The sequence below is a fragment of the Sinohyriopsis cumingii genome, chromosome 18, assembly GCF_028554795.1.
Source record: "Sinohyriopsis cumingii isolate HCF-2022 chromosome 18, ASM2855479v2, whole genome shotgun sequence".
Taxonomy (NCBI): Eukaryota; Metazoa; Mollusca; class Bivalvia; order Unionida; family Unionidae; genus Sinohyriopsis; species Sinohyriopsis cumingii.
This window is the reverse complement of record NC_142978.1, coordinates 58,418,365-58,429,930: the sequence shown is the minus strand read 5'-3', so window position 1 is coordinate 58,429,930 and position 11,566 is coordinate 58,418,365. Positions and strand designations below refer to the sequence as shown.

Sequence of the window (11,566 nt, the reverse complement as noted above, 5' to 3'; positions counted from 1 at the left end):
TTTCAGGCTTCTAGAGATAGAAGCCATCATAAATATCCAAATATTTGTATTCCTTGCCCGTCACCTGCCTTCAATACTGCATTCAGGATTCAAAACTTTTCATTGTCATTTAAATATCCTCTCAAATTTCATACCAGATATGACCGCTCTCCCTACTAAATATTACCACTCTCCCTCATGCCAATTATGACCACTGTCCATGATATCAAATATTGACCACTCTCCCTCAGACCAAATCTGACCACTCTCCCTTATACCAAATATAAATACTCGCCCTCGTACCAAATATGACCACTCTTCCTCATACCAAATACGACCACTCTCCCACATCTTGAAGCATCATGCCAAATATGACCACTCTCCTGCGTCGGAAAACATCGTACCAAACACGACAACTCATACCAGATATTACTATTCTCCCTCATACCAAATATGACAACTCTCCCTCATACCAGATATTACTATTCTCCCTCATACCAAATATGACAACACTCCCTCATACCAAAGATTACTGTTCTCCCTCATACCAAATATTACTATTCACCCTCATACCAAATATGACAACTCTCCCTCATACCAAATATTACTACTCTCCCTCATGCCAAATATGACCATTCTCCTTCATGCAAAAAATATATTTACTCTCCCTCATTCCAAATATGATCACTCTCCCTCATACCCAATATGACCACTCTCCCTCGTACCAAATATTACTGCTCTCCCTCCTACCAAATATGACCACTCTCATACCAAATACAGTGTGACCTTTCTATATAGTACGCTCCGTTATAACAAGAATTCAGATATAACAAGGTTGTGTTATGGTTCCTGAAATTTTATATACATGTATTTTTCTTGTACACGAAAAAAATCTTTCTTAAAAGTGAGAAAAAACGTAAAAAGTTTATTTTCATTTTGGGGAAGAGTTTGCACAGGAATAATGTAAGATGATTGTCGTGTAGTTCCTGATATTTATGTATTTATCTCGTACACAAAAAAAATGTTTTTTATTTATTAAAAGTACAAAAAATAACATGATAAAGTTTATTCTGGGATCACATAGGGCTTTGACAATGTCGCAGACCGCTATTTTATTTCCTTATTGGTGGCAAAATATAACATCTGGTGATTTTATTATTATTGGCAACATTGTTGGCTGTTTAAACTTGTATATACACCTCTCTCGATAACTTGCACACAGTGGGGTCCATGTAAATAAACCACACTATATATGAGGGCCCAAGTTATCGAGGGACCTCATTTTTTTTTTTATAAATCCGCTTAGACATAGAGAAAACCTCGGGGGGGGGGGGGGGAGGGGTGTTAGGAAACTTGGCTATTTACTGAATGAATCCTTGTTTTACAATCATGTTGATAATAATTATTAATAATGCACTTTTCTAATAAAGTTGTTTGTTATTCTGTATAAATAACATTTACTTTCAAAATGTCCAATATGTGTAAGATCATTTAAACTGGTTTCAACAACCATTATGTGTATACGAAAACATCTGTGTATTATGTCACTGCTTTTTGTTTTGTTGGTTAGTCTGTTTCCCAGAGTGGTATTTAATAGTATACTGCCAAGTCAGGAGTCAATGTAGTGGGGAACTAGACTAACTGTTGATACACCACCAAACAAGATTCTTTTTTTCAAAATCTAGAGACATTTTATGAGACAATTGTCTACATCAAAATTCAATTTTTATATTGTTCACTTAGTACAATATTGATGTCATGATTTCATTGGAAGTAATAGTGAAACTTTTTATCATCCTTGAGGATATCTCTAAGTGCCAGTTCAGGAAGTCTCTAAAACTCGCTTGCCCACAATGGTCCATCTGTGAAACCAAGCTCTTTCTTATACGAAGTATTCATTTTGCTTGGTTGCCTTGCTATCTATGATCAGTTATGAATGAGTCCATTAATTTAAAGGAGACTAGAAATCAAAATTTTCCTTCTACATATGTAATTCTCTACAGATTTTAATTCGACTGTCATGTTTATAAATTAAATATCGTAAGCGGGTAGTGATTTTATTGCATGGAAGTCACCACGATTCCGTAAATTGCCGAGTTTTTCCGAGTTTTAATGAGATGACAGATCACGTGGTACCGTGACGCAATACTAGCCAGTCCTCGAATACAAACATAAACATTGGCGAGCGAGGCAGACGGGAGGAGACCACATTTGGGTTGCACATTCAAAACTTGAATCTGCAGTCTGATATAATAGTTTATGTACTGTACTGGTCAGTGCTAAAAGAATTTTTTTTTAGGCACAGGCCCCGGGCTGGTGACTTAAATAAACTCAAGCCCTGACTGAAATTCCACAAGCCCAGACAGTTCATACGTGTCAACTCTCAAGCCGGGAGAAAAACCTCCCGATTTTGGGGGTATTTCTACATCCCGATCTCGTAATATCTCTAAATTTTTCGCAGCGAAGTCCCGATTATTACATTATGTCTGTCAATTTTCATTTGTCAGAAGAAAAAAAAAAACCCAACCCCAAACCATTTATAAATAGATATAACGTACGCAATCCACAGTCTGAACTACCACACTGCTGACATCGTAGTGATATGACTGAAAAATTGTTAAAGCTACGTTAAAAATTCAAATCACACGCACACACGTCTAAATCCGGCACTGGAAGAAATAATTAATATTACACAACAGTTTTTTTCTTTTTTTCTTCTTCAGTAAATAGAACGTGAAAATTAAACATTATTCAAGTAAATTTCAGATGTTTTTAAACAACTACAACAGTACTATAGTATAAAAAAAAATTAAAAGAATAAAATTGTCACCAATTAGCTTAAATGAATGATCACTGTGAAATTTTCTCTGCAAACAAAATCGCATCTCCATTTCCGTCAAAGAAACTCGGCCAGTTAACACCTGACATTCCTCTACCGTATATGTAAAGTTTAATTACCATGATTAAATTACAAGGAATAAAACAAAATATACCATGCAGTATATGTGGCCCTAAAGAACTAATTCTGAATAAATATTTTGTTCCGCAAACAGGATTACATGCATTAAAACTTAAACCTGAAGTCCATGGCATCGTAAGTAACAACAAAATAGGCATCGTTTATTTTGGCAATCAGTTGCTGGTGCTTACACATACACACACTGTCGAACATGGTTTCTTTGAAGTATGTCCGAAGGGCAGTCCTTTTCACAAGATCAATGCAAGGATAAGGAGTATGTTCATTAGTCACACCGGCTTTATTGTTTGCGTACTTAAATCAAAACTTTAGCTATTTTGCAATTTAGCCAGAGCTGACCAGAATATGCAAAATGGGCTTGTCCTGGGGGAATAATAAGGCGTATCACATGGAGAAAAGGTACGTCCCATGGGCGCTCGCACATTGGGGCAAGGGGTTGGGGGTTGGGTCAATAGGCCCCCCCCCCCCGTTTCTATTGCCATTTAATGTGAAACTTTGACCTCTTTTCTTTTAATCGCTACTATTTAAACTGCCCAAGGAATAGTTTTATATCAGTTCCAATCATTACAGATTACCGTTTATACATACTACATGTATACAATGATTTTTTTTTAAATTTGTAATTTTTATAAGATTACTGAAAATTGTGTTTTCTCGAAACACGACAGGTTTAGAATATTATTTTTGGCAAAGCTTCCATTTGATTAAAATCAAATCTAAATTTCACCTTGGACAGTAGTGATTTGATTTAGATTGTGCCGTGTTATGGCATGTATGTCAACATCTTGAAAATACATTTACTAATTTCACCAAGTTTCCTCAGGCAAACAATTTTTGTTTCGACAAGCCTGACGGGCACCTCACTTTGAATACAGGATGGGCCGGAACTAAAACCAGAGGGGCCCAGGGTGTCGGGCTATCAGATTTTAGCACTGCTGGTGTAGGTAAAAGATCTGTGAATTGATTGTTGCATTTTGTGGTCACTTACTCGGCCTTCTGCCTATTTTCGTAACTCGCACGTTTAACACTTTTCCCAGGATTTAAAATATTCAACGTTATGTCTGGAACAGCGCCAACTTTTAGTCTAGGCCTAGCATTTGAGTATCCTTGAGCTGCCATTTTTTCAGAATCCCTCTCGTAACAGTCCTTTGAGAAATGTAACGAGCACATAGTGCTGTATGGTGTTGCTTTGAAATCGACTCGTTTGTAATAATGTATCCATCTTTCATTATGCCTTTATCTTTCGGAAAGAAAAAAAAATGTTGTCCACAGGCTTTTCTTAATGTTCTATTACACCCATAAGCAACGCAAAACGGTATTGTCTTTTACTCTGGCAACTCCCACTTGGGCTGCTGGAGTCGCTACTATGACGTCACATCCCGAAAGTAACCGAATAGGCGCGGAAATTTTGCATACGAGGTCACGGAAATTCAGCTTCTAGAAGATAGGCCAATATTTTAATACTGGCATTACGGTCGCAGATGATACTTCAGAATAAGGTTTTCTACTATCGTACTTTTATTATTATTCTATATTTCCATTGGTTTCTGGTCTCCTTTAAGATAGTTTATGTTACATACACATTAACATTTATAACAGTGTTCGATTGATCAAATGACACGAGTTCACCCACCATATGACCTGGTCTGCTAGATTTTATGTAGGATTTGCATGCCTTGTACCTTTTTGTTTTATTCCACCTTCTTTTTTGATAATACAAAGGAGGCCAACATTTAATTCAGTTTAACAATACAAATACTTCCGCAAATCAGTTATCAAAACACGGTCAGCACTTAATTAGGTTCTCAGAGAAACACTTGCGGACATGGCTTTTACGGTAGATTGCCATATTTTATGTTTAAATGCACATTGCATTTATGATGATTTCACTTAACAGGAATGAAAAGATAGAATTAAAACACAAATTTCACTTAATAAAACTTACTTAATTGGCATTGAAATATTAATGTACTGCCTACAACTAGACATAAGTGACATCACTGAATTTCTTTAATTACAATGTACAAAGAATGTCATTTGGAAAAAAAATGTAACCAATTATATGACTTATTAAAAGCTGATCATTTCAAAATGTTGATTAAAATTTCCATGTCCTATTTACCGTTTTCAACCAAAAACGAGCGATATATCAACGTTTCAGTTACCAGTTTTGATCACTATTTTCTTCAAGTTCAAGAGCTATAGATCAATTTTTTGTGTATTTTCTGGTTTAAAAAATGGGATCCACACCTGACCATGCATTATAAGTGGGTTTGCGAGTTATCAAGGGAATGGTGTACATGTACAACCATTGGTTTGGAGCTGAGAAATTCAGAGGCCCCTTGAAAGGAAGCCACAAACTGGATATAAAATGCACTAAAATTTATTTATTGTTATATGATCAAATTTTTTGTCCATATTGACAAACCATCTTAACAGTGCATTGTTATATCATAATCTGCTTATGTTAACATTGAGCACGAGTATTGTATGTTGTGAGATATCTACATTTTTTGTTGTTGACAGTTCTGGTAGCGGAGATCAACCGGACAAGGCATTATCTCATAATCTATCTTTCATCGGATTTTTGACCACTCACTAGTAATTAATATATTTACATAGACTGACAGTTGTATGTGTGTGGATGGTAAGTAAAATTCATCTTCTTTTCACTCAGAATTAAATCCTTCACAGGGATGGTCCTGGCTTTTAAAAAGCTGTCGCCAAAAAAATCGCCAACCTCAATATTTTGTCGCCAATTTTCAAAAAGTGTCGCCAAAACAAGTAGTGTACATTTTTCCAAGTGTTAATTTAGTCTATTAATGTAACAGGCAATGAAAATTACAAAAGATGGGTTAGTTAATACTTTAATTACAACAAGCATTAACAAAATGTTACAAACTGTTACATGAAGATCTGTCGCGATTTTAGAGTTGCCCACTTGTTGAATGCAGTTTCAAAGTCTAATTTTTCACATCTGTACATGCTGATTCTCATTAAATTCTCGAGAGATGAGATGCAGAGCTTATTTCTGATGTCAGTTTTTATGAGGTTCATCTTACTGAATCCACGTTCAGTCTACAGTGCTGACAGGTGACACCAGTAGTCTCTCAGCAGCCCCCCCCCCCCCCCCCGGCTAGCATCCCAAAGCTTGCAGTGAATTGCTTCCTAAATCCCAAGAATGATCACTGAATGCGGTATAAATTTTCTTGACAAGCAAAATAGGATCTCCATTCCCACGAATGAAACTTACACGAGTCAACACCTGGCAATATTGGACCGTATATATAAGCATAAATTCACACCCAATTTAGGGATTCTTTCACTCCTGTATTTTGAGAAATAAATAATTATTATTAATTATGCAAAACTGTTTGTGGTTTTTTTTTTGCTATTTCTTGTTGCGGAGTTTAAGTCTCTGCAGCCGTAACACGGAATTGATGGCAAAAGGAAAAGATCAATGAGTAAAATGCTGCACTGGCGACAGATATAATTGTGGTTGAGATTTTTTCCATTTGCTTTGTATTTATACACAGTCGGTACTTCAAAGGTTATAAGTTTTCTATGAAGGTTTAGCAAAACTATTGTATTGGTATATGTATAAAAAAAAAAAAAAACACAGAAGGATTAGCCATACAATTTAATTGTATCTGTTCTATTCGCGTCTTCAGAAGTCGGTCAGTTGTAGGTATAGTGTGGTAGCATGATTGACTTTATCACAGCATACAGTACTCAGCCCGGATGTCAGCATAAGCAGATTATGATGTAACAATGCACTGTAAAGATGGGGTTGTCAATACGAACAAAGGATCGTTTGTGTAACAGATTGATTCCAATGCATTGCTTAGTCAGGTTTGTGGCTTGCTTTCGTTCTCGCTTTTAATTTATCCAGTCCAAATCCATGATTGTATGTACAAATTAAATAACCCAAGAATATGTCGCCAAAAAAATCGCCAGATGGGATATTTTTGTCGCCAATAAGGAAAAAAAATCGCAATTTGCGACATTGGCGAAGCCCAGGACGATCCCTGCTTCAGAACACTCACATTTTCTGTAGTAATCCCTGTCATCACACCAGAACACCCTCGTCTATATCATCCGTTGACCCTTTGTTAAATTTCAGATGCATGCATGTAAAGCATCACTCCACTACCACAAATGTAAAACAAACAACAACAACAAAAATCTTGTTGATTTAGTCTATTCAATGGGCAGGGAGGAACAGTTACTGCAATCAACCAAATGACAGCCGATTCCTTTTAAAAAAATGTACCCAGATAAATTAGTTTGCTGAAATTTTAAAGAAAACATTACCTTTGAAGCACTGATTGTTATGGAAACGTACAAAGCAAATGAAAAAAAAAATGACTCAATCATGCAGTACAGTTATTTGATGTTGCCACCACAATAAGAAATGGGCATTTGTTTGGTTCTCCAAAGCTGTCCTTTAGCGGTGAATTCAATAACACATGCAGCCTTCATAAAAAAAGCTAACTACAATCTTTAATAAAAACAAAGACCTTTTCTTCAAAGTAAGTCATAACCAAACTTAAATAAAAGCAATGGAATCTGATGGATTTTTTCATTTTCCAACATGACTGGAACACGTTTACTGTGCTGTGAAAGTTTAATTTTTGCAGGGAAAAAGTTTATGCTTACAAACGCTACCAACAGCGACTTAAAATGCAAACTAACTTTTAATGACTTGGGACATACTGAAAAGTAAATGTGATTTATTATTCGTTACATGATTGTCCTATGTTTTTCCACTGAATTCAGACCTATATGACCTGTGAAAAAAATATCGTATATATTAAATGAGTGTGCATATTTTCAGTGGAATTACTTATATTGTGGATTGAATGTATGTAATAAGATTTGTGGGTGAGAACATGATGTTGATACTCTATTCATGCTATACATTAGACATGTATAAATAAACAGAATACACATATATGTAGAAATCCGTGGTTCTCTAAAGTAAAATATTATATATGCCTTCTCAGTTTTCACTACAGGTATAGTTCTCATTTAATATGCATTGATTTAAGATGGTAACTGTGCCAGTGAAGCAAATATTTTACCATCCGCATTTATTACCGTCCCCCCTGCAAATCTTTTGGGGTACATGCATCATTTTCTTCAGCTAATTGACCTGGTTGCTTATAACGTGGTTTGTTCTATAACACAGTCAAGTTCTATGGCTCCCAACTACCATGTTATAGCGGGGTCACAATGTATTACTACTCTACTGCATCCCAAAACATCATACAAAATATGACCACTCTTCTGCAGTTACTCAGTTCAGATTAGTAGGAAAATGGGCAAGTATTAATTAACATTATCCACAGACACTGACAAATAGACTGACATGATCTATCACAATATATCTGCAGAAATGTTCAAATTAAAGATTGTATCATTTTGTTGTTAGATTTGATTTTTTTTCAAATTCTATTTTTTTTGTGTTACATATCCTCATTACCTTCAATATTACTTATTCTTTGCAAAAAATGTTGCAGATGGTGTGCTTGTTGATGGCTTTGTTTCCAAATTATTAAATGTTTGTATATAAGGAGTACTCGGCTATGACTCGTGTTGACTAATCTGCCATCATGGTCACATGATGCAAGTGTTTTGAATCTTGTGACAGTTCCTATGACCAGGTAGCCAATACAGTAATCAATAGGGAATGACAATTCCTATGACCAGCTAGCCAGTACAGTAATCAGTAGTGAACGACAATTCCTATGACCAGCTAGCCAATACAGTAATTGGTGGGAAATGACAATTTCTATGACCAGCTAGCCAATACAGTAATTGGTAGGAAATGACAATTTCTATGACCAGCTAGCCAGTACAGTAATTGGTAGGGAATGACAATTTCTATGGTCAACTAGCCAATACAGCAAAAAATCATTGTTGGAATAGAAAACATCTGCATTAGCATTGGGTATCTCATTTGGATGAGCCAGCTTTAGTGGAAGCTGAATATAGCATCACTTTGGCTTCCATGTGCATGTTTGTACATCTACATCCATCCACCCAGCCACACTGTATATTAACCTAGTGTTAAAACCTTTCGTGTCATCAGATGGCGACATCATCTTGATGAGTGGTTTGTTGATAAATCTTGATGTGTACGACACCTGTTTACCAAAAGATTTGGGGACAGGATTAACATGTAGGCCATGGCCTTGTTTATTTAGGGAATTTTGTTTTATCATTTTGAGACAGATTTCCATCATCATATATACCAGTAAATCAGTACTGCATCCTTCTTCCTCCATGTATGGCTTGTCGAGCAATACAGGAATCTTCATCTTCTAATCTGTCTTCCATATGTCCAACTCAAGCTTTAATTTGAAATCATGATAGGTGACACTATTTATTAAATGTCATTTAAAAAAACCTGGGCAAATTCTTCTATCTGATCTGCCTGACACATGAATCAATGGTGGTTTGCACTGGACTAAATACATTAGACTCAACATGAAAGGTCTTTAGTATTTGATATGGGTTTGTTTTAGTACTATATAAAAATTACAATGTAGCTTTAAAACTTTTATGTGACTTCTGTAATTCTACAATCCAGAATGCTTGATTTCTTTTCATATGGTATTTGTTTGAAGTACATAATAATATCCACAAAACTTTTGTGCATATTAATCACGTGACCAACATAAACTCTGAAGTTACCATTGCCAATTTGGTGTTAATATTAATCACATGACCAACATAAAACTCCAAAGTTCCCAATGTCGGTTTGGTGTTAATGTTAATCACATGACCAACATAAACTCTGAAGTTACCATTGTCAATTTGGTGTTAATATTAATCACATGGCCAACATAAAACTCCAAAGTTCCCATTGTCAATTTGGTGTTAATGTTAATCACATGACCAACATAAACTCCAAAGTATCCTTTGTCCATTTGGTGTTAATGTTAATCACATGACCAACATAAACTCCAAAGTATCCTTTGTCCATTTGGTGTTAATGTTAATCACAAGACCAACATAAACTCCAAAGTTCCCATTGTCTGTTTGGTGTTAATGTTAATCACTTGACCAACATAAACTCCAGTGTTTTAGCTCATTAAATCAAACTTCATACCTATGCACACTTGTCAATTAATTATTCCATCTTTTAGCTAATTAAATCCCGCTTCAATGCAATGCACACATGTCAATTAATTATTGCATCTTTTAGCTACTTAAATCCAGCTTCATTGCAATGCACACATGTCAATTAATTATTGCATCTTTTAGCTCATTAAATCCAGCTTTATTCCAATGCACACATGTCAATTAATTATTGCATCTTTTAGCTAATTAAATCCAGCTTCATTGCAATGCACACTTGTCAATTAATTATTGCATCTTTTAGCTAATTCAGTCCATTTTCATTCCAATGCACACATGTCAATTGATCTTGACTAACCCAAAGGCTGTAACAATCTTGGACAGTTTTGAAAACCCTGATTGTGTTAATGCTATTGGGAGAACCATTAACAAATATTCATCAGCAAAAATGTCTGTCTGGATCATGATTATCAATAAATCTTGTAAGTACTACTCAGTATGCACCCTAATATTATAGTCAAACTCCCCGGTTTAAATTTTACTTTTTTTCCCCAACTTAGCAATCAAGGCATTTATTAACATAACTCTCGCTTATTGTTGTTCTGCTTCTTGCCTTGCTGCTTAGTGAAGTTCAAAGTTTAATGAATTTCATTCCTGCTATTTTGATATGTTTGTCACCACCACAGCTTCAGCAGGAAATGTCTAAATATTGGCTAAATATTTTCCTTCGCTTGATAGTTATAATTTCCAAAGTTTTACTTTGAATGGGAGACTGTTGTTCTTTTTATTTGCAATTTTCTGACTTTTCTATATCTTACATAAGCTCATTTAGTTAAGACTGCTCCATTTGTAATTTTTTGTCCTAATTCTCTCTTTGTTTTTGTTTTTTTTGCCTTTTGGTATCAAGTCTCCTTTCTGTTTTTCCCTTTGCTTTTTGGCTCTCCTTTCACTTTGGTTTTTCTTTCCATGTGACCATTGCATCCTTCTCTTCTTCCACATCAGCATAGATGTCTGTGAACTTTATCAAATTTGCTTTATGTGCAGTACTTCATTATAACTTTTCATAAACTTTTTCACAATCAGATTCTATATCTTACACCATTTCTTGCTAAAAGAAGTCAGTTTTAATTCTAACTTTACTCCAAGACTGTCCCAAAAATGTTCACAATGTGTACAGGAAGAGTTCACAAGAGAAACTTTAATTCACAGTTTTATACAGACTGAAGTATTTTCACCAAAATCTATGATAAATGTTGACAGAAACTGAATCCACATTTCTTATATCAACTTAAATAAATTTGTCAAATCCACAGCAGTTGTTGACAAAAACTGAATACAGAGTTTTAAACAGACTTAAATATATTAAAGTCCATGGAAATTAATCACAAACTAAATCCAAATTATTTTTCCTTTAAAAAATAGACTTGAATAATCTCCCTGAATCTGCAGTTCACTCTGATTTTATTATGTACATCAATCACTTTGAAACATTTCCAAATATTGTTGACTTCCCAATGCTGCCTC

General features: G+C 35.1%; 1 protein-coding gene across 1 annotated transcript in view; it reads left to right on the top strand.

The window, feature by feature from the left end:
• The first annotated feature begins 27 nt into the window (after nucleotides 1-27).
• Nucleotides 28-11,566, top strand: part of LOC149776730 (RAB6A-GEF complex partner protein 2-like) — a 64,199-nt gene continuing 52,660 nt past the window's right edge. The window contains exon 1 of the mRNA XM_089941257.1: nucleotides 28-6,808. The gene's annotated coding sequence lies outside the window, so the exon portion shown is untranslated. The remainder of the gene's footprint in view (nucleotides 6,809-11,566) is intronic.